A 20,757-nucleotide genomic window follows, 5' to 3' on the forward strand; every position below is an offset into this window, starting at 1 on the left:
AAAGCAAACTTCTATTAGATCAGCTAATAATTCAGATCAATTGTTTGACACTTCTTACAGCTTTGTGGCTGAGACATCTGAAATTAATCTGCACTTGTGTTGTAATTATTTTGAATAAATCAGCATCTTGTCTGATTCTGTGGGGCAGGATTTTAATTGGGCCCTCAATGAGTGCGGGATTTGGCAGAATGGAAAATAAAGGGATAGGGGAGTATGGGGAGCAGTAGGGAGGTCGATTTGAGACGAGGGAGAGATCGGCCACAATCTGATTAAATGATGGAGCAGGCTCAAAGGGCTAAATTTGCCTACTTCTGCTCTTAGTTCCTATGAATGTAAAACCACTCGAATGCCATCGGTTTGGATTATTTTACTTCCTGGATCCCAACTTCTTCCATCCAGCTGGCCTCCAGAAATGGAGAGGCATCTGGCTACCCATGGCCAGCTAGAAATCGTGGAACCCAGATCAGGGGGGATCGGATCCATTTCAAGGCTGTGGCCCTATGCTGGACATGGTGTTTTTCATTGTAAACCTGCCTCTGAGTGTATTAGAAGGGTCCGGAACTTGAAGGTGTAATGTGGGGCTGATTACAGTACCTCCCACACAGTGATGTAAGAAGACAAATGACCCAGGTCTAGTGTAAGAACATAAGAACTCGGAGCAGGAGTAGGCCATCTGATCCCACAAGCCTGCTCCGCCATTCAATAAGATCATGGCTGATCTTTTCGTGGACTCAGTTCCACTTACCTGCCCATTCACCATAGCCCTTAATTCCTTTACTGTTCAAAAATGTATCTATCCTTGCCTTAATAATATTCAATGATGTAGCCTCAACTGTTTCACTGGGCAGGGAATTCACAGATTCATAATCCTTTGGGTGAGGAAATTCCTCCTCAACTCAATCCTAAATCTGCTCCTCCTTATTTTGAGGCCATGCCCCCTAATTCTAGTTTCATCCGCCAGTGGAAACAACCTCCCTGCTTCTATCTTATCTATTCCCTTCATAATTTATATGTTTCTATGAGATCTCCCCTCATTCTTCTGAATCCTGTACTGTGGAGCAAAGGTATGTTAAGACCTTGATATAGGGAAATCACTTGTCTGTATTTATGTAACTAGATAGTTAATAAAGACAAGTGTTGACATACAGGAAACTATAAAGACCTTTTTTAGTAGACACATTCTGTAACCAACACCATCCCAACATAAACTTTCAACAGGATTTGTGACATCATGCAATATTTAGCATGAATGTAAATGCCTTAATGCCAAAATCAAGAGTTAGCTAACAAAAACTTTGCAACCGTTACGATAGACAATTTTCAATCTTACTCCACTGCACCATTTAAAGTTCTCACTTTATGATTCCATTGGTTCTGAATAATGTGTATGAAAAATAAACATGTTTGACACCAATATCATTGGTTTTATGAGAGGTCATTTGTTCAAAGTATATGAGAAGTATATGCATGTGCTGAGGCATAGTAAGAGAAACGTAATCAAAAGTGCTAACAATTGCTCAATGATTGTTCTATGAATGCTTACTGAAAGGGTTATTTAGCTTTGTGAGAATCGATTGCTGCATCAGTTCTCTTTTGCAAGGAGTAGGAACCTGGGTTCAAATCCATTCCAGACTAATGGAATTTCTGTTCACGGTTAAGAATCGGATTCTGTGGAACTCTCTGTCAGATTAAACGATGGTTTAAAACTTGCTGGTCAATTCTGTGTTGAGCAGCACCGAGTGGGGCTCAGGAACCCCACTCTGGCCTGTTAGTCCCTTCAGCATCCAGTTCAGAGAAAGTCAGTGGCCAAGACGGTGCATGATTCGTCATGTGAAATACTGATCTAATGATTTGGCCAGACTCAGCTTAGTTCCTGGTAGACAAGGAAATGGTTCAAAACACAAGTATACTCATAAATCAGCGCTATTTGGATGCAAATTGACAGTTTTGCTCAGAAAAGGCCATTTGAATGATCGGTTTGGGAAATGCACAAAGTCACACTGATGAGACAAAGCTGTTATGCCGATGCAAGGGTAAAGTCATGTTGTGTGGCAGAGTATGGAGAGATTTACTTCAGCCCTATCCCTGCCATACCTGTTTGCTGCTGACATACCCCTCACCCAGAGTGCAATAATCAGTGGAAAATATGCATGTAGATGTTTAAGGTGAACTGTGGATTTGAGAATATATCTTTCAGTAATGGTAATGTTTCTAAGTCCAATTCAGGCGTATGGGCACCACGGTGGCACAGCGGTTAGTGCTCCTGCCTCACAGTGCCAGGAACTCAGGTTCGATTCCTGGCTTGGGACATAGTCTGTGTGGAGCTTGCACATTCTCCCCGTGTCTGTGTTGGTTTCCTCCCGGTGCTCTGGTTTTCTCCCACAGTCAAGAAGATGTGCTGGTTAGATGCATTGGCCACGCTAAATTCTTCCTTCGTATACCCGAACAGGCGCCAGAGTGTAGCGACTGTGGGGATTTTCACAGTAACTTCATTGCAGTGTTAATTATTGCTAATTTGTGACACTAATGATTAAACTTGAGAACTGTGTTAGCCTTTCATATTATGTCATGTTGCAAGGGGACGGGTGATGTTATAGGTGGGATTTAGAGACACAAAATAGGCAACCAGAAGACCAAGTCCAATTAATAAACAATTTACTGGTTAACACATGTGAAGGCACATAACCAAGTTCCTTGTTATACAGGCAGAAAAAGTTACCAAGGTAGGTACACATACATTCGTAGTCAGGTTCCAAAACAGGTTTGCTGTTTGGTCCTGGTTGTAATCCACAAGGAACACAGCAAATAGCACAAAGCAAGTCATCCACACAGAAATCCAACATCCTTCTTGCTTTCATTCTAAGGTTTCCACCTTTACTATTGTTTGATTATCTACTGAAACTCATCTCCAAGGTTGACGTGGAAGCACTTCCTAGTTGAAGTTCGCCAGTTCCTTCTGGGATTGCCTGGTAGCCATCTTGTGTGAGGCCTGGCAGTACTCAGCAGCCATGTTGAGTGGAGGGACGGATGCCACCTAGAAAGTGGAGGAATAAGTGTCTGGAACACCACCCTCTCCAGCACCCAGCCCCTTGTAACATCACAACAGGCATGTTAAGACAGGGTGTCTAAGACCTGCATAGCACAGTAGAGCATCATAAACTAAAAGCCTGCTTTGTTCTGTTGCCTAGGTGAATCTGGTCATTTAAAAAGAATATTTGAGTGTTACAATCATGCTTTCTCTAAGTGGGCTTGATATCGCTTAGATGCAGGTCCAAGCTTCAGTGATTATTTCTTGAGCTCCAGCCTCCTGACATTTTAACCTTGGTAAGATCAAGGTCGCCACTTCTTGTTGGCTTATATTTGAAGGTTATAGCGGAAGTAGGTGGTTTTCATTGTATAGCCTCCCCTTGCCCCTCCTTATTGTTCAGCAACAGCACGTTTACCTATTCCCCCATGCTGCTGTGTGTGGATCGAAACATCTGCATTGCTGTTCATGACATGTCCAGCTGTGCACTGCACTGGTCTCCATAAGGCATATTTCACAGATTTATTGCAAAAACAACTTGTATTTATATAGAGGCTTTAACATGAGGTGCTTCACATGGCCATTTTTAAAAAGATATGACTCTGAATTACATTAGAAGATATGAGGTGGGATGACCAAGACCATGGTCACAGACATAGGTTGTGAGGAGTAAGCTGAAGTAGGAAATACATGGTAGAGAGGCAGAAAGGTTTAGTGAGGGAATTGGAGAGCTTAGGGCCCTGATAGCTAAGGGTGTGACCACCAATGGTGGAATAATTAAATTCAGGGATGCTCAAGAGGCCAGAATTGGAGGAATGTTGGTATCTTGGACATTTGCGGGGCTGAAGGAGAGAGATAGGGAGGGGCAAGGTACAGGAGGGATGAAAACAAGGATAAGAATTTTTTAAATCTAAATGCCCATGAAGATGAGTGAACACAGTGGTAATGGATGAATAGGATTTGATGTGAGTTAGGACGCAGGATATGAGTTAGGAAGTGAGATATGAGTTAGAACATGGGACGTGAGTTCGGAGAATAGAATCATAGAATCCCTACAGTGCAGAAGGAGACCATTCGGCCCATCAATTGCCAACAACAAGCCATCCAGGTCCTATCCCCATAATCCTACAAATTTACTCCACTAATCTCTCTAACCTACGCATCCCAAGATACTAAGGGACGATTTGGCCAATCAATCTAACCTGCTCATCTTTGGACTGTGGGAAGAAACTGGAACACCCGAAGGAAACCCACACAGACACAAAGAGAATGTGCATATTCCACTCAGTAAAAAGTCTGACAACACCAGGTTTTAGTCCAACCGATTTATTTGATAGTAAACTCACAAGCTTTCGAGGGGACTCCCTCTTCGTCAGGTGAATGGAGAGTTCTGGCCTTGGACAGAGCATATAAAGCACAGACAGTTTAGAGATTACTGATTAGAATGCGAATCTTTACACCTAACCTGCTGTTCAAGTCCTAAAGTGGCCGACAATGTGCGTGGAAGGAGCACTGATCACAGGTTAAAGAGATGTGTATTGTGTCCAGACAACACACATCTCTTTAACCTGTGATCAGTGCCCCTTCCACACACATTGTCGGCCACTTTAGGACTTGAACAGCAGGTTAGGTGTAAAAATTCGCATTCTAATCAGTAATCTCTAAACTGTCTGTGCTTTATATGCTCTGTCCGAGGCCAGAACTCTCCATTCACCTGACGAAGAGGAAGTCCCCTCGAAAGCTTGTAAGTTTACTATCAAATAAATCGGTTGGACTAAAACCTGGTGTTGGCAGATTTTTTACTGTGTTTACCCCAGTCCAACGCCGGCACATCCACCTCATACTCCACTTAGACAGTGATCCAAGCCGGGAATTGAACTCAGGTCCTGAAGCTGTGAGGCAGCAATGCTAAACACTGTGCCACCATGCCGGGTGAGTTAGGACATGGGATGTGAGCTAAGACACAGTCCACAAAGCCTTAGGTAACCTTTGGTTTTCAGATGGTAGAATGTATGAGTCCAGGGCTACGTTAGATTAGTCAAGTCCAGAGATAACAAAGCAATGGATTACAAATGTATTAGTGATTAACAGGCCTATAACAAGCCAGAACAGTTGAACTTGTGAGTTAATGTGCACTAGTTTGATTCAATCCTAAGAGGGGCTTTGGAAAGGGGAAGAAAAATATATTAATTCTCCAGTAAGGCTAACACTCCACACTAACATACACTCAGTGCATGCATTATTCCTATTGCACCTTCTCCCTGTTTTACTTAACAAAGAGCAATTCAGTCCGATGTCATGAAAATACTGGCATGGAAATGTGGCAGCTTTGTACGAAAGAAAATCTGGTTATATCGATACTGGGGATAATAGAAATGGAGCTGCAGGTTTTTGAAATGAATTCGTTCTGAGAGAGAACATTGCTCGCTTCAGACTTATGCTTGTCTCGGAAGCTAAGCAACTCTCACTTCCGAACACACCTCCTTCCTCTCAGTCTGAAGCGATTACATTTTCACAGGAATAATCACACCATCAAAGCGACTTGCAAATATGCACAAAAGAACACTGATTGCCCTAATTTTACATCTCAGATTGACTTCACGTGGAGTATCCAGTTTGTGAATTTAGTTATAATCATTCCTTTGATCTGCTTCCTTTCCATAATGTTCTGCTCATTTCTTCTCATCTGGCTGATTCGCAGGGGTGGGGGGGGGGGGTGGCGGGGGAGTGGGGGGGTATGGCCAGGAAGGGGAGGGAGGGGGAAGGGGGGTTTGGGCGGGGGGGGTGCTGAGTAGTTGGCCAACAGAACCATAAGAACATAAGAACATAAGAAATAGGAGCAGGAGTAGGCCATCTAGCCCTTCGAGCCTGCCCCGCCATTCAATAAGATCATGGCTGATCTGTCGTGGCTCAGTTCCACATTCCCGCCCTCTCCCCATAACCATGACTGAGTCATTGCATTTTTACTCTGGAAATGTTTCCCTTTCAACTCTCAGGATAGGAAGACAGGAATTAGGAGCACGACTAGGCAATAAAGCCCTTTGGACCCGCTCCGCCATTCTATATGATCATGGCTGATCTCTATCTCATCCTAACTCCACCTACCCTCCTTTTCCCCACAGTCCTTTACCATCTTTTTGACCAGATATTTATCTGTCTCTTTCTTGAATCCATTGGCTGATTCTGCATCCATTGCAGTCTGGCAGTGAGTTCCATAGATTCACCACCCCCTGTGAGAAGTAGCTTCTCCTTACCTTGGATGACTGCCACTTAGTTTGAGACGTTTATGCAAAATTTTTGCCAAAAAAGGAACCTGGGTTTACTTTAAAATTCTGCTCCCAAAATTTGGAAGCAGCATGTAGAATATTAAAGACAGGAAAATTAGCCTTCTGTAATTATCTATTGCGTCGACTCGCTGACTAACTAAATCATAAATCCCAGATCTGATACCCCAACTCAGTTGCTGTTATGGTTGGATTACTATATTTGACCTCAGTCTTCTGACCATTTTGGAAGATCAAATTCAGATTGTAAATGGCAGAACGTTTAGGAGCTTTGACATACAGAGGGATCTGGGTATAAAGCTCCACGGATCTCTGAAAGTGGCAACACAGGTGGATAAAGTGATCAAGCATGCTTGCCTCTATTGGTCAAGGATTCGAGTATAAAAGTTTACAAGTTATGATACAGCTGTCTAAAATTTTAGTTAGGCCACATTTGGAATACTGCCTGCAGTTCTGGTCACCACGCTACCAGAAGGATGTGGATGCTTTGAAGAGCGTGCAAAGAGGGTGCTTTGAAGAGGGTGCAAAGAAGGTTCACCAGAATATTGGCTGGTCTGGTGAGTTTTAGGTATGAGGAAAGGTTGGATAAAATCAGATTGTTTTCGCTGGGAAGGCAGAGGCTGAGAGGCAACCTGATAGAAGTCTGCAAAATTAGGAGCGGCATAGATAGGATGGGTAGTCAGAGGCTTTATCCCATGGTGGAAGGGTCAACTATAAGTGGACAAAGCTGAAGTGAGAGGTGGTAATTATATGGGAGATATGAAGGGAATGTTTTTCATACACAGCATGGTGGGTGCCTGGAACGCACTGCCTGTGGAGGTAGTGGAAGCAGGCACATTAGCAATGGTCAAGGTGTGTCTTGATAGACAAATGAATGGGAGACGAACAGAGGGAACAAAACCATGTATTGGCATAGGCTTGGTGGGCTGAAGACCCTGTTCCTTTGCTCCTTATTCTCAGCATTAATCCCTGAGAAAGAGGGAAATCAACTAGCAACTATAGTCTCAATCACAATGCAGTGGAAAGATTAACAGGATCGAACTACACAGTGCTACAGCTCACAGTGATATCAGAGGGTGACAGAAAGTAGCATCAATAATAAATAATTAAGAGAGATATAGGATTGAAGCTGATTGCTATTTATGGAAGTGTACCCCAGCATATCAATGTGCTTACCAAAGACCTAACTCCTTCAGGAAAAGAGAGGAGTTGAGAAAAGATTTGCCTTTGTAATAAGGTTCGTTTCAAAGAAAACTAAATATTTTTCAATTTGTTTAGGCTGGTCCCTGGATGGCATGTCTGTCATATGAGGAAGAGACTAAGTTGGTTAGGATTAAATTCACTGGAGTTTAAAAGATGAGAGGGGAAATTCCAACAGCGTTAGACAGGGTTGATTCAGAAAGAATGTTCCTGCTGGTGGGGGAGTCCAGAACTAGGAGTCATAGATTGAGGATAAGAAGTAAACTTTTTAGAATTGAAGTGAAGAGAAATTTCTTCACCGGAGGGTGATGAATCTGTGGAATTCATTACCACAGAAAGTAGTTGAGGCCAAAACATTGTGTGATTTCAAGAAGAAATTAGATATAGCTCTTGGGGCTAAAGGGGTCAAGGGATATGGGGGAAGGGGGGATCAGAATATTGAATTTGAGGATCAGCCATGATCAAAATAAATGGCAGAGCAGACTCGAAGGGCCAAATGCCTTACTCCTGCTTCTATTTTCTCTGTTTCGATGTTACTTTAACTCATAAACAAACTCCCCAAAATAAATTAATAATCACTCATAAGGAGTAGGCAATGGCCTAGTGGTATTATCACAAGACCATTAATCCAGAAACTCAGCTAATGTTCTGGGGACCCGGGCTTGAATCCCACCAAGGCAGATGATTGAATTTGAATTAAATTTTAAAAAATCTAGAATTAAGAATTTACTGATGACCATTGTTGGTTGTTAGAAAAACCCATCTGGTTCATTGCTGTCCTTCAGGGAAGGAAATCTGCTGTCTTCACAGGGTCTGGCCTACATGTGACTCCAGAACCACAGCAATGTGGTTGACTCTCAATTGCTCACTGAAATGGCCTAGCAAGCCACTCAGCTCAAGGGCAATTAGGAATGGGCAATAAATGCTAGCCAGCCAGTGATGCCTACGTCCATGAATGAATAAAAAAAACAAATCAATGAAGCAGTCTTCCCATTTTAGCTTTCATTTTTAAGTAGAAATTCTATTACAAAACAGGAAGACAATATTCAATATAGCTATCTCATTCTATTGGTTCTCACAGAACTCGAATAAGCACCCCGCAACAAACTGAGTTGAGTGAAGACAGATAGCGAATAGAACCGCAATGCTAGATTTGGAGGTCAAGTTAACAAATTAAACTTCTTCCCATTTGACTGGACCGATTTCCATATTGTTTTCACCCATGACTTGGGGAATTAAACTTAACCCACTCTTGGAGAACTTGATGAGATTGGGTTCAACCCTGGTTTTGCACCCCACCTAGTTTGCTCTCTGTTATTCTCACAAGGACATATGAACTAGGAACAAGGCATTAGGTACTTTGAGCATGCCCCACCATTCAATGATTAATCTTCTACCTCAACTTCACTTTCCCGTCTCTGCTTCCTAGATTCCTCCATTCTCTTGCTAGTTCACAAAACAATCAAGTTTAGGACATTGGCTTTGTGACCATTTTGTTACGAGCCTTTCATAATGATAGCTGGCTTCAACAGTAGAACAGCTGAGATATAATCCAACTATTATAGATCCCATCATCCATTTACACTCATTACCATACAAAGATGGCACAACGGCACAGTGATTAGCAGTACTGCCTCACAGTGCCATGGACCTAGGTTCAATTTCAGCCTTGGATGACTGTCTATGGTCAGTTTGCACATTCTCCCCATGTCTGCATGGGTTTCTTCCAGGTGCTCCAGCTTCCTCCCACAAGCCAAAGATATGCAGGTTAGATGGATTGGCCATGATAAATTGCCCCTTAGTGTCAAAGGGATTAGCAGGGTAAACATGGGGGATTGTGGGGTAGGATGTGAGCGGGATTATTGTTGGTACAGGCTCATTGGGCTGAATGTCCTCCTTCTGCACTGTAGTGATTCTATGATTTTTCTGAAGTTTCCAATAAAATAAAATGTGTCAAATCTAGTGAAAAGCTGCATGTTAATACGCGTTATATAATTGTTCCATCTGACATAACCTACTTTTCTCAACCATTCAGAAAAATGAAGAACAGTTTACATTGTAGAACAGCAGAAGCGAGTTGAAAATCCTTTCTTTTAACAGCCTTCGTAACATTTTCTTCCTACATTTAAATCTCTGGTCTGTTTTTACACTGAACATTCACTGAAGAGAATGTTACTTTCCAATTCTGTACATTCAAAAGGTTTTTACTCTTTAGGATTGAACTGACATGAGCAACGATATGAATGAAATAAGACAGACTAGCCATCATCGATCAGTTTTTCTAAGTATTTATCCTTATCCATATTGTTACATTCAAATATTGTTGGTGTTTTCTCCTAGACAACAAAATAGTTTGAAAGGCCATTTTAGAGATTTGAAAAATCAACCATAAAGTATGGTCTAGAAGAATGATTTTGTGGGGACATTCTGGGTGACTGGGAAGCAAGGTGGATTGCCCATAAGGGCACTATGCTTAAGAGAAAGCCAGTGAGTAGCAATTGGAGGTGTGCTCTGCTCTTCCATGCTCCTGAAATTCTCACCTCTACTTCACCCCATATACTCTCTGTCTTCTTGATCTCTCTATTTTCCTGCTTTCTCTGTATTCCTGTTCTTTCTGTGTTCCTGCTCTGTCTGTGTCTCTGCTCTCTCTGTGTCTCTGCTCTCTCTGTGCTCCTGCTGTCTCTGTGTTCATGCTCTATCTGTGTCCCTACAGTCTCTGGGTTCCTGCTCTTTCTGTGTCCCTACACTCTTTGTATTCCTGCTCTCTCTGTGCTACTGCTTTCTCTGTATTCTGCTTTCTCTGTATTCTGCTTTCTCTGTATTCTGCTTTCTCTGTATTCTGCTTTCTCTGTGTTCCTGCTCTCTCTGTCTATTCTCCTGTTGTGTCTGTGCTGTACCCCTTTTAGGGTCCTGCTCCTTGTGTTCCTGCCAATGTTTACAAACTTTTTAGTGAGAAATTAACACATCCACCTCACTGATATCTCTAAGTAAGTAACTGTTTTTCTAGAACCGCTATTATAACTGCCTTTAAATGTGATAACTCCATTTTATGAGCTTCATATAGCATTATAACTAAATTGAGAATCCAATGGAAAGCGGTCTTCATCTAAAGGTGATTGAGGAACACTGGACTAGACTCAATTGTGGGTCAATTTGAGTAGCAGTGGCAGCTCCTCTGCCCTGTGGGACATCAGCAACTGGCTTTGTTTCTCAAGAAATACGGTGCCATTTTGAAAAAAATTACATTTTATTTTCATTCTTTCATAGAATGTGGGTGTCTCTGGCTGGGCAGCATTTATTGCCCATCCGTAATTGCTCTTTAAAATGTGCTGGTGAACTTACTTCTTGAACCACCACAGTCCATGTTGTGTACGTACAACCACAGTGCTGTTAGGAAGGGAGTCCCAGGATTTTGACCCAACAGCAGTGAAGGAACGGCGATGCAGTCTGTGCGGTGTCTGATTCAGAGAAGCACTTGCAGGTAGTGGTGTTCCAGTGTATCTGCTGCACTTGACCTTCTTAGTGCCAGAAGTCACGGGTTTGGAAGGTGCAGCTGAAGATCCGAGGTGAGTTCCTGCAGTACATCATGTAGATGGTACACATTGCTGCCTAGTGTATCAGTGGTGGAGGGAGTAGATGTTGAAGATGGTGGGTAGGATACTAATCAAACAAACTGCTTTGTCTGGATGGTGTCAAGCTTCTTGAGTGTTGGAGTTGCACTGATCCTACCAAGTGGATGGTAATCCATCACATTCCTGACGTGTGCCTTGTAGATGGTGGGCAGGCTTTGGACAGTCAGGAAATGAATGACTCGCCACAGAATTTCCAACCCCATTTTCAATTAGCTGGGCGAGATCTGAACTCATGATGGCGGCAAGGTGGCGCAGTGGTTAGCACTGCTGCCTCACAGTGCTAGGGACCTGCGTTCGATTCCCGGCTTGGGTCACTATCTGTGTGGTTTGCACATTCTCCCTGTGGTTGTGTGGGTTTCTTCTGGGTGCTCCGGTTTCCTGCCACAGTCCAAAGATGTGCGAGTTAGGTGGATTGGCCATGCTAAAGTTGTCCCTGAGTGTCAGGGGAACTAGCTAGAGTAAACGCATGGGTTTAAGGGGATAGTGTTTGGGTGGGATTGTGGTCGGTGCAGACTCAATGGGCCAAATGCCTTCCTTCTGCACTATAGTATTCTATGATTCTATGACCTCTAGATTGTTATTCCAATATCTTACTACCAAACTGCCATACCCAGTTAATAGAGGAACACTTAACAAGGGGGAGTTTTTAATCTTGGATGGCTGAGCGGTGGAATTCATGGGCATATCATGTGGCAGTAAAGTCAGAGGCTCAGTCTAAACTAATAAACAATCCTCATCTCAATGAACCCTCTAAGTTTCATGCCCCAAACAGATGGCAAGACGCAGCTCATTGGTTTTGGGTCAAACCAACATTAAAACCCCAAAAGCAGCAGGACCAGCAGCAAGGTAACAACAACAACAATAACTATAATTATATAGCACCATTAGCATAATGAAACATTCCAAAGGGCACTTCACAGCTGTACTGTAACAGCAGGTCACATATGAAGTTAATTGGTCAGATGGCAAAAAAGCTTAGTCAAAGAAGTAGGTTTTGAGGCACGTCTTCAAGGAGGAAAAGGAAGTGAAGATGTTTGGCAGAGTATACTCCAGAGCCTAGGAACCAGGCAAACAAAGGTGCTGCCACAAATGGTTGTTTTGTTGCTGTTGTGCTTCCTGTACCTAGTGGTGCACAAGGCAGACTTTCATCAGTCCCCATAGCGATGTTCTCCTGGGAACAGGTTTCTAGCGTATCATTAGAGGCTTAAAGCATGCCACTTCTCATCAAGCTGTATAAGACCCTGATCAGACCTCACTTGGAGTACTGTGCTCAGTTCTGGTCACCTCATTACAGGAAGGATGTGGAAGCCATTGAAAGGGTACAGAGGAGATTTACAAGGATGTTACCTGGATTGGGTGGCATGCCTTATGAGGATAGGTTGAGAAAGCTCGATCTTTTCTCCTTAGACAAAAGATGAAAGGGAACATGATAGAAATGTGTAAGATGATGAGAGGTATTGATCAGGTGGACTTTCAGAGGCTTTTCCCCAGGGCTGAAATGGCTGCCAAAAGAGGACACAGGTTTAAGGTGCTGGGGAGTAGGAGGAGATGTCAGGGGTAAGTTTTTTACTCAGAGGGTGGTGGGTGAGTGGAATCAGCTGCCATCGGTGCTGGTAGAGGCAAATTCGTTAGGGTCTTTTAAGAGACTTCTAGGTGAGTACATGGGACTTAATAGGATTGAGAGTTATAGGTAAGCCTAGTAGGTAGAGATAAGATCGGTGCAACTTGTAGGCCGAAGAGCCTGTTTGTGCTAGAGTTTTTCTGTGATTCTAAGCATGGCTGATCAGGAATCTCTCCTGCTCTTATCCCCCACCATTGGTGTGTTTGGGAGCATTTTACAGGTTAATGTTTGACCGGGTTATGAACATCTCTTCCTTGGCCATCAAGTTCTGGGGTAAAACTTGAATGCAGAGCTTTTGGCTCAAAGACAGGAAAGCTATCCACTGCATCACAAGGCCTTCATCAATGGTGGAGCGATTAAAATAGAGAATGCTCAAGAGACTGGAACTGGAGGAGTGCAGATATCTTGAAGTGTTGTGGAATGGAGGAGATTACAGAGATAGTGATGGACCAGGCCATGGAGGGATTTGTAAATCATAGATCATAGAATCCCAACAGTACAGAAGGAGGCTATTCAGCCCATCGAGTCTACACAGACAACAATCCCAGCCAGGCCCCATAAGCCCACATATTTACCCTGCTAATCTCCCTGACACTAAGGAACAATTTAGCATGGCCAGTCAACCTAACCTGCACATCTTTGGAGTGTCATGTGGAGGTGCCGGCGTTGGACTGGGGTGGGCACAGTAAGAATTTTCACAACACCAGGTTAAAGTCCAACAGGTTTATTTGGAATCACGAAATGCTGCTACTTCATCAGGTGAGTGGAGTGTGGGACGAAACAGGAGAAACTGGGGAAACCCACATAGGTACGGAGAAAATCTGCAAATTCCACACAGACATTGATATGAGGCCAGAATTGAAACTGAGTCCCTGACATGGTGAGGCAGTGGTGCTAACCACTGTGCCACCGTGCCTTCCTAAAATATTGTTTCCGGCTGGTTTTGAACCAGGGACCTTTTGCGTGTTAGGCAAGTGCAATAATCACTATGCAATGGAAGAATTTTAAAATCACTGATATTGGTCAGGAGCCAGTGTAAATGGTGATAGGAGTGGGTTCAGGTAGATTTGATTTGATTCAGTTGATTTATTATTGTCACATGTATTAACGTACAGTGAAAAGTATTGTTTCTTGCACGCTATACAGACAAAACACACTGTTCATGGAGAAGGAAACAAGAGAGTGCAGAATGTACTGTTATAATCATAGCTAGGGTGTAGAGAAAGATCAACTTAATGCAAGGTAAGTCCATTCAAAAGTCTGACAGTAGAGGGGAAGAAGCTGTTCTTGAGTCGGTTGGTACGTGACTTCAGACTTTTGTAACTTTTTTTCCAAAAGAGGAAGGTGGAAGAGGGGTGCGTGGGGTCATTAATTATGCTGGTTTCTTTACCAAGGCAGCAGGAAGTGTAGACTGAGTCAATGGATGGGAGGCTGGTTTGCGTGATGGATTGGGCTACATTTACAACTTTTTGTAGTTCCTTGCGGTCTTGGGCAGAGTAGGAACCATACCAAGCTGTGATACAACCAAAAAGAATGTTTTCTAAGGTGCATCTGTAAACGTTGGTGAGAGTTGTAGGTGACATGCCAAATTTCCATAGTCTTCTGAGAAAGTAGAGGAGTTGGTGGGCTTTCTTAACTAAAGTGTTGGTATGGGGGGACCAGGACAGATTGTTGGTGATCTGGACACCTAAAAACCTGAAGCTCTCTATCCTTTCTGCTTCATCCCCATTGATGTAGACATTGATTTAGATTTTGGGAATGTGGAAAAGTGAGTGGCTGTGACAACCGCGGCCCAAATTATTTTTAGAGGGTCTTGAACCATATGGATATTGCTAAGATCTGAGGTTAGAATGGAAAAAAGAAGTTTGAAAATAATTTAGAATGGATTATTTCAGGATCAAGAATAAATATATTCCATGGAAATGAGCTTACGTTTTAGTCTAATATTGCAAAGGGGAATTTAAATTTTACTGTAAAGATTCATATTTCTTGATATGTAACACAAGAGCCAAAGATTTGATGGATTCAGATGGAAGTCTGGAAAATGATAAAGAATCATTTGCAATTCAACGTAAAGTGCTAACTGCTGATTTATACGTTACCCAACCTTCTGTAGTTTAAATTGTCACTCAACGAGATAATATTTCATCCAAGTGTGCACCAACATAAAAACTGAAAAGTTGACTTATCGTGATAAGTGCTGTATTTAATAATGCTGTCAAATATCTGAGCTATTTTTGAAACTTCCAATATTACTTGTGAATACCAGGAGCTTTCGACACGATAATTTAACTTCCTGCAGAGGCACTGCTGAATTTAACCACAGGTCATGCTTTAAATAGAAGTACACAGACAAGTGCCTGGGTTGCTGCCGAATTCATTAACTGGCCAGTGGGCGGGAGCAGACACTTGGCTGTGGAAGGAGGTAGCCAGAGACATGTGGTAAAGGTCCCCCGTCATTCAGTTGGTGGTCAGGCTCCAAGGTTCAATGGCTCCCCTGAATCAACTCAAAACTCTTCAAGCCCATGTCTATTTTGCCCCTGTTTGTTTAATTCTTTTGTGGGACATGGGTGTCGTTGGTTGATCAGCATTTATTGACCATCCCTAGTCACCCTTGAACTGAATGGCTTTGTAAGCCATTTCAGAGGGCATTTGAAAGTCAATCACAGTTCTGAGGGCCTGGAGTCACATGTAGAGCAGGCCAGATTTCCTTCCCTAAAGATAATAATGAAGCATTTGAGCTTTCCTGAAAATTGACAACAGCTTCATGGTCATCAGTAGATTCTTAATTCCATTTTTTTTAAATTGAATTTAAATTCCACCATCTGCTGTGGGATTTGAACCTGGATCCCTGGAACATTAGCTGAGATTCTGGATTAATAGTCTAGTGATAATACCGCTTAGTCATCACCTCCCCCTATTTTCTTTTTCTAAAATCTTACCCGCCACTCATCTTAAACTGACTGACCTGTAGATGCTACGGGCTGTCTTTATATTGTTTCTTGAATAAAGGTACCACATTTAACCTCCCTTCAATGTGTCTACCCCACATCTAGGGAAGGTTGACAGGTTATGGCAAGGTCTTCTGCTCTTGTCATTCCCACTTCCTTCAGCAAAGTAGGATACAAGCCATCCGGGTGGCATGGTGGTACAGTGGTTAGTGTTACTGTCTCACAGAGCCAAAGACCCAGGTTCGATTCTGGCCTTGTGTGTGTGTGTGAAGTGTTCTCCGAATCTGTGTGGGTTTCCTTCAGGTGCTCCACCCACAGTCCGAAGATGTGTAGGTTATTTGGATTAGCCATGGTGAATGTGTGGAGTTCTGGGGAAATGGCGGAGGGGAGGCCCAGGGTAGAATGCTTTTTCGAGACTCGATGGGCTCAATGGCCTCTTACTGCACCGTAAGGATTCTGTGCTTCCATGAATCAGGTGATTTATCCACCACATGACCTCAACCATCTCTGTTTCTACTGATAATTTATCAGCATTCTCTTTCTTTGTACACTGACAAAAATACTGATGACATATTAGGGCTTAACTTTTGAATTCTAAGTCATGTGCCCCACTTTATCTTGGAATCTTGAATTTAGGCTTTTAACACTCACCGACTGTTGAGGGAGGGAGTTTGGCAGAGAATCCCTGAAGATATCATAAAGCATCAGCTCGGACAATATCAGTCATGTACATCTTGTCTCACTGGAACTGGCTTCAGGCAAATTAAAGTCCTGGATAGTTAGTTTATTAACTATTAACCTAGTTAGTTTAAATTTAGCAAAGAAATGCATACAGATGGTGATGACAGTAAATCCTGATTGAGAATGCAGATCAGTGTCCTCCTGAGAGATGGTTCACCTGTTCTAATTTTGCATTCATTCAACTGGATGTTATACAGTGGCAGCATTCTTGAGCAGTTATGATTTATCGCTGTTTTCTAATCATAGTGCCTGTTGAAGTCTGCTTTCATGGATTGATTTCACATTCCTTTTCATTTCTCCTCTGTCACTGCACGGAATCACAAATTTTCTCTGCGTTTCAATGCAACTTTGCTGAAGTCAGTTAGTAAATCTTATTCAACTCACCTTTGCATGATGTTAAAGAAAGAACACAGCCCGGGAAACAGGCCCTTCGGCCCAACGAGCCCGTGCTGCCATTTTAACTTTATGAGTCCCCACTCCACCCATGACCCTTGTCTATGCTTATGGCATTCGACATTGAGGGAAGACTAATTTAGGGACAATTTGCTACACCAATCAGCCTAATAGCCCCTCCTTGGGGTGTGGGAGGAAACCGGAGCACCCGGAGAAAACCCACGCAAGCACGGGGAGAATGCGCAAACTCCCGCAGACACTGGCCCAAATCCATGTATCTGCACAGCAAACAGTGATAGTCACTGAGCTGTCGTGTTGCCTAGCATCTGGTCCAGGTTAAGCGTACACTAATGATGTGAAGTGCTAGGCTATTCTCGAAACAACCAAGAGCAGCCCTCGTACAACCGATCGCGTGTATGCCCCTTGTTGGACAACAAGGTGGACCGATGGAAAATAGGAGCAGGGGTGTATCATTCAGCCCCTCGAGCCTGCTCCGCCATTCAATATGATCATGGCTGATCCCCTATCTCTACATCATACTCCTGCACTCTCCGCATACACCCTGACACCTTTACAGTCTACAAACATATTTGCTTCTTAAATCTATTCACATTCTTCTGTGGTCAAGAATTCCACAGGTCCTCCAACCTCTGAGTGAAGAGGTTTCCCTTCATCCCAGCCCTAAGTGGCCTACCCCTGAGACTGTGACTCTTAGTTCGAGACTTTGAGGGCAATTCTCCCAAAAAAGTTCTCGATGCTGAAAAATGTTGTAAATCATGATTGTTTTCTCAGTGGGAGTTCAAACTCGAATCCCCCGCACTATGTGCACAGCAGAAGTCACAAGTGTGAATATCATTAAAAGATTGGGGCGTGGAGCCCTTACACACCAGAGTCTGACACTTCTGGAACTCTGCGCGTGCACAGTGGCCCTGAAATGTCAGCCTGTACTTTGCTGGCCAGCCCGGGACCCCAGACCTCTGTCTTTTGGATAACCACCCCCCCCCACCCCCGACAACCCCATGGCCCAATTGCAGCCCTCATGACCATTCCCAGGCCAGTCCTGACCCCCCCTCCCGTTCTGAAGCACTCCGACCTTCAGACCCCCTTAATGGAAAGCAGACACCCTACCCCCGTTGCATGTCCCCTCCCCTCCCCACAACAGGAGGCAGACCCTCTGGCAGGCTGATGCTTGGTGAGCAGTGCCTAAGGTGCCCCCTGGGTATGGGCTCTTTGACCCTTGGGCAGTACTCCTCCCCCCTTCATTCCAACGGGATTTCCCACTAGTTCCCGAAGGTGAGGATCTCGTCTAACCCCACCAGAGTGGCGGGATGGGAGATGCTATCGGGCCCTGAGAATTCAGTCCCGGGCTCGATACTTACATTTAAATCACATTAAAATAACCCTGGTGTTCTCACTGGTTTCCGCATGCTCCCGACAGCGCCGGATTTCCGTTGTTGGAAGATGTGCACGCGTCCAGAATGCACGCCTAAATTCTGTGAATTGGTGCACACGCGAATCTCTCGGCCCGAGTCTGCATTGACTGCCTGACAGAGCATCTTACCCAAGCCCTCTCTCCTGCCCTATCCCTGTAACCCCACACATCTGCCCTGGCTAATTTATCCAACCTCCACATCTTGGGACATTAAGGGGCAATTTACTGTGGCCAATCAACCTAACCCACACATCTTTGGAGTGTGGGGGGAAAACTGGAGCACCCAGAAGAAACCTACGCACACACGGGGAGAATGTGCAAACTCCACACAGACAGTCATCCGAGGCTGGAATTGAACCCGAGTCCCTGGAGGTGTGAGGCAGCTAATCACTGTTCCACCGTGCCACTCCATCCTCCATGAAAAGAGACACAAAGTAATCATTTAGTTTCTTTGCAATTTCTCTATTCTCCATTTTAAATTCTCCTATCTCTGCTTGTAATTGATCTCTATTTGTCTTTGTTAATCTTTTCCATTTCCATACTGATAGAAGCTTTTATAGTTTGCTTTTATATTTCTCAACAACGCGCATTCATGTTAGTTTTTCCCTTTCTTTGTACATCCCTTGCTTACCCTTTGCTGCTTACTCAATTGTTCCCAATCCTCAGGCTTACAACATTTTCTGGCAAATTTATAAGCCACTTCATTGATTTAATGCAATCTTTAACTTCTTCAGTAGTCACAGCTAATACATCCTTCCTGTTAGTTTTTTTTGTCTTAGAAGAATGTATATTTGTTGTAGACCAAACAATACTTTTTAAAATGCTAGCCATTACCTGTGAAATAGTTCACTGTATTTTCTCAGTCTACTACAGCCAACTTGTCCCACCTCCCTTCATAGTTTCCTGCGCTCAGATTCAAGCCCCTTGTTTCAGAATGAACTATATCCCTTGTAAACGGAATGTAAAATTCCTTTATATTATGATCACTATTTCCTAGAGGCTCCTTTACAGCAAGGTCATTAATTATCCCTTTCTCATTACATAATAATAATCTCATTACATAATCCCAGATCTAAAATCCCAAATGTGTTGCTCCAGATATTCATCCTCCACTGCATGAGTGTAAATTAGGTTTACCCACTCTATATATTCATTGAAGTTGCCCACATTACCTGTATTACATACAGCTCTAATTTCCTGTTTTATACCGTGCCCAACTCTACCACTACAATTTGGTGGCCTATAAGCAACTCCAATCAGTGTTTGCTGCCCTTTCCTGTTTCTTAGCCCCAACCTTCTTCAATCTAAGATCCTCTATCACTAATGTACTGATTACATCCCTTGTTAACAGTGCTACCCCACCTCCTTTCCTTATTTGCCTATTCCTAAATGATGAATACCTTTGACTACTCAGTTCACAGTCTCGGTCACCCTGTAACCACTTCTCCGTAATGGCAATTAAATCATAAACATTGAGACATATTTCCCCATTCCGCCTGCCACGGGAATTGTAATGGACGCGGAGCGGACCATGGAAAGGTCTATTGACATTGGGCAGGATGTTTTGGTTTTGGGATGAGCCCAGCCAGGAAATCCCACACATTTGCCAGAATCTTACCGCTTTGCCCGCCCAAAGCTTGTAAGATCCCACCCAAGGCTAACAGGGAATTTTGTCTGTCAGCTTCGCCTACCTCAACTCCGGGGTGGGCAACGCCAGCAGAACAGCATTCTCTGTTGGCCTTGGGCGGGATCTTACGGCAGGCGAAGCGATAAAATTCCAGCAATTATCCCAATGATGCTTTTAAATCACCTATATTGTTGCAAATACAGTGAGCATTCAGATAGAATGCCTTTAACTCTGTTAATCAAGAATCTAACTAACTATGCCTTAAAAATTCAAAGACTCTGCTTCTACTGTCTTTTGAGGAAGAGAGTCACAGAGTCTCACAAGCATCTGAGCGAAAACATTTCTCCTCATCTCTGTCTTAAATGATTGACTCTTTATTTTTGAACAGTGACCCCTAGTTCTAGATATTTTGACAAGAGGAAACATCATTTCCACATCCACCCTGGCAATGCCACTCAGGATCTTAAAGGTATAGATCAAGGAGCAGCATGGTGGCACAGTGGTTAGCACTGCTGCCTCACAGCATCAAGAGACCCGGGTTCAATTCCAACCTTGGGTGACAGCCTGTGTTCAGTTTGCACATTCTCCCCATGTCTACGTCGGTTTCCTTCGGGTACTCCGGCTTCCTCCCACAGTCCAAAGATGTCAAATGCTGTTTATTATTGTCACGAGTAGGCTTACATCAACACTATAGTGAAGTTACTGTGCAAATCTCCTCGATGCCATACTCCAGCGCTTGTTCAGGTACACTTTAGCATGGCCAATGTACCTAACCAGCACATCTTTCGGACTGTGAGAGGGAACCACAGATATACAGACTAGGTGGATTGGACATGCATTGGCTTACAACG

At 43.5% G+C, this 20,757-nt stretch overlaps 1 protein-coding gene across 1 annotated transcript in view; it reads left to right on the forward strand.

Moving 5' to 3' along the window:
- The window catches only part of LOC145350299 (contactin-associated protein-like 5), a 644,548-nt gene that overhangs the window by 203,088 nt on the left and 420,703 nt on the right, over positions 1-20,757 (forward strand). The window lies entirely within an intron of this gene.

The sequence above is a fragment of the Carcharhinus amblyrhynchos genome, chromosome 11, assembly GCF_965287045.1.
Source record: "Carcharhinus amblyrhynchos chromosome 11, sCarAmb.v2.hapA, whole genome shotgun sequence".
Lineage (NCBI taxonomy): Eukaryota > Metazoa > Chordata > Chondrichthyes > Carcharhiniformes > Carcharhinidae > Carcharhinus > Carcharhinus amblyrhynchos.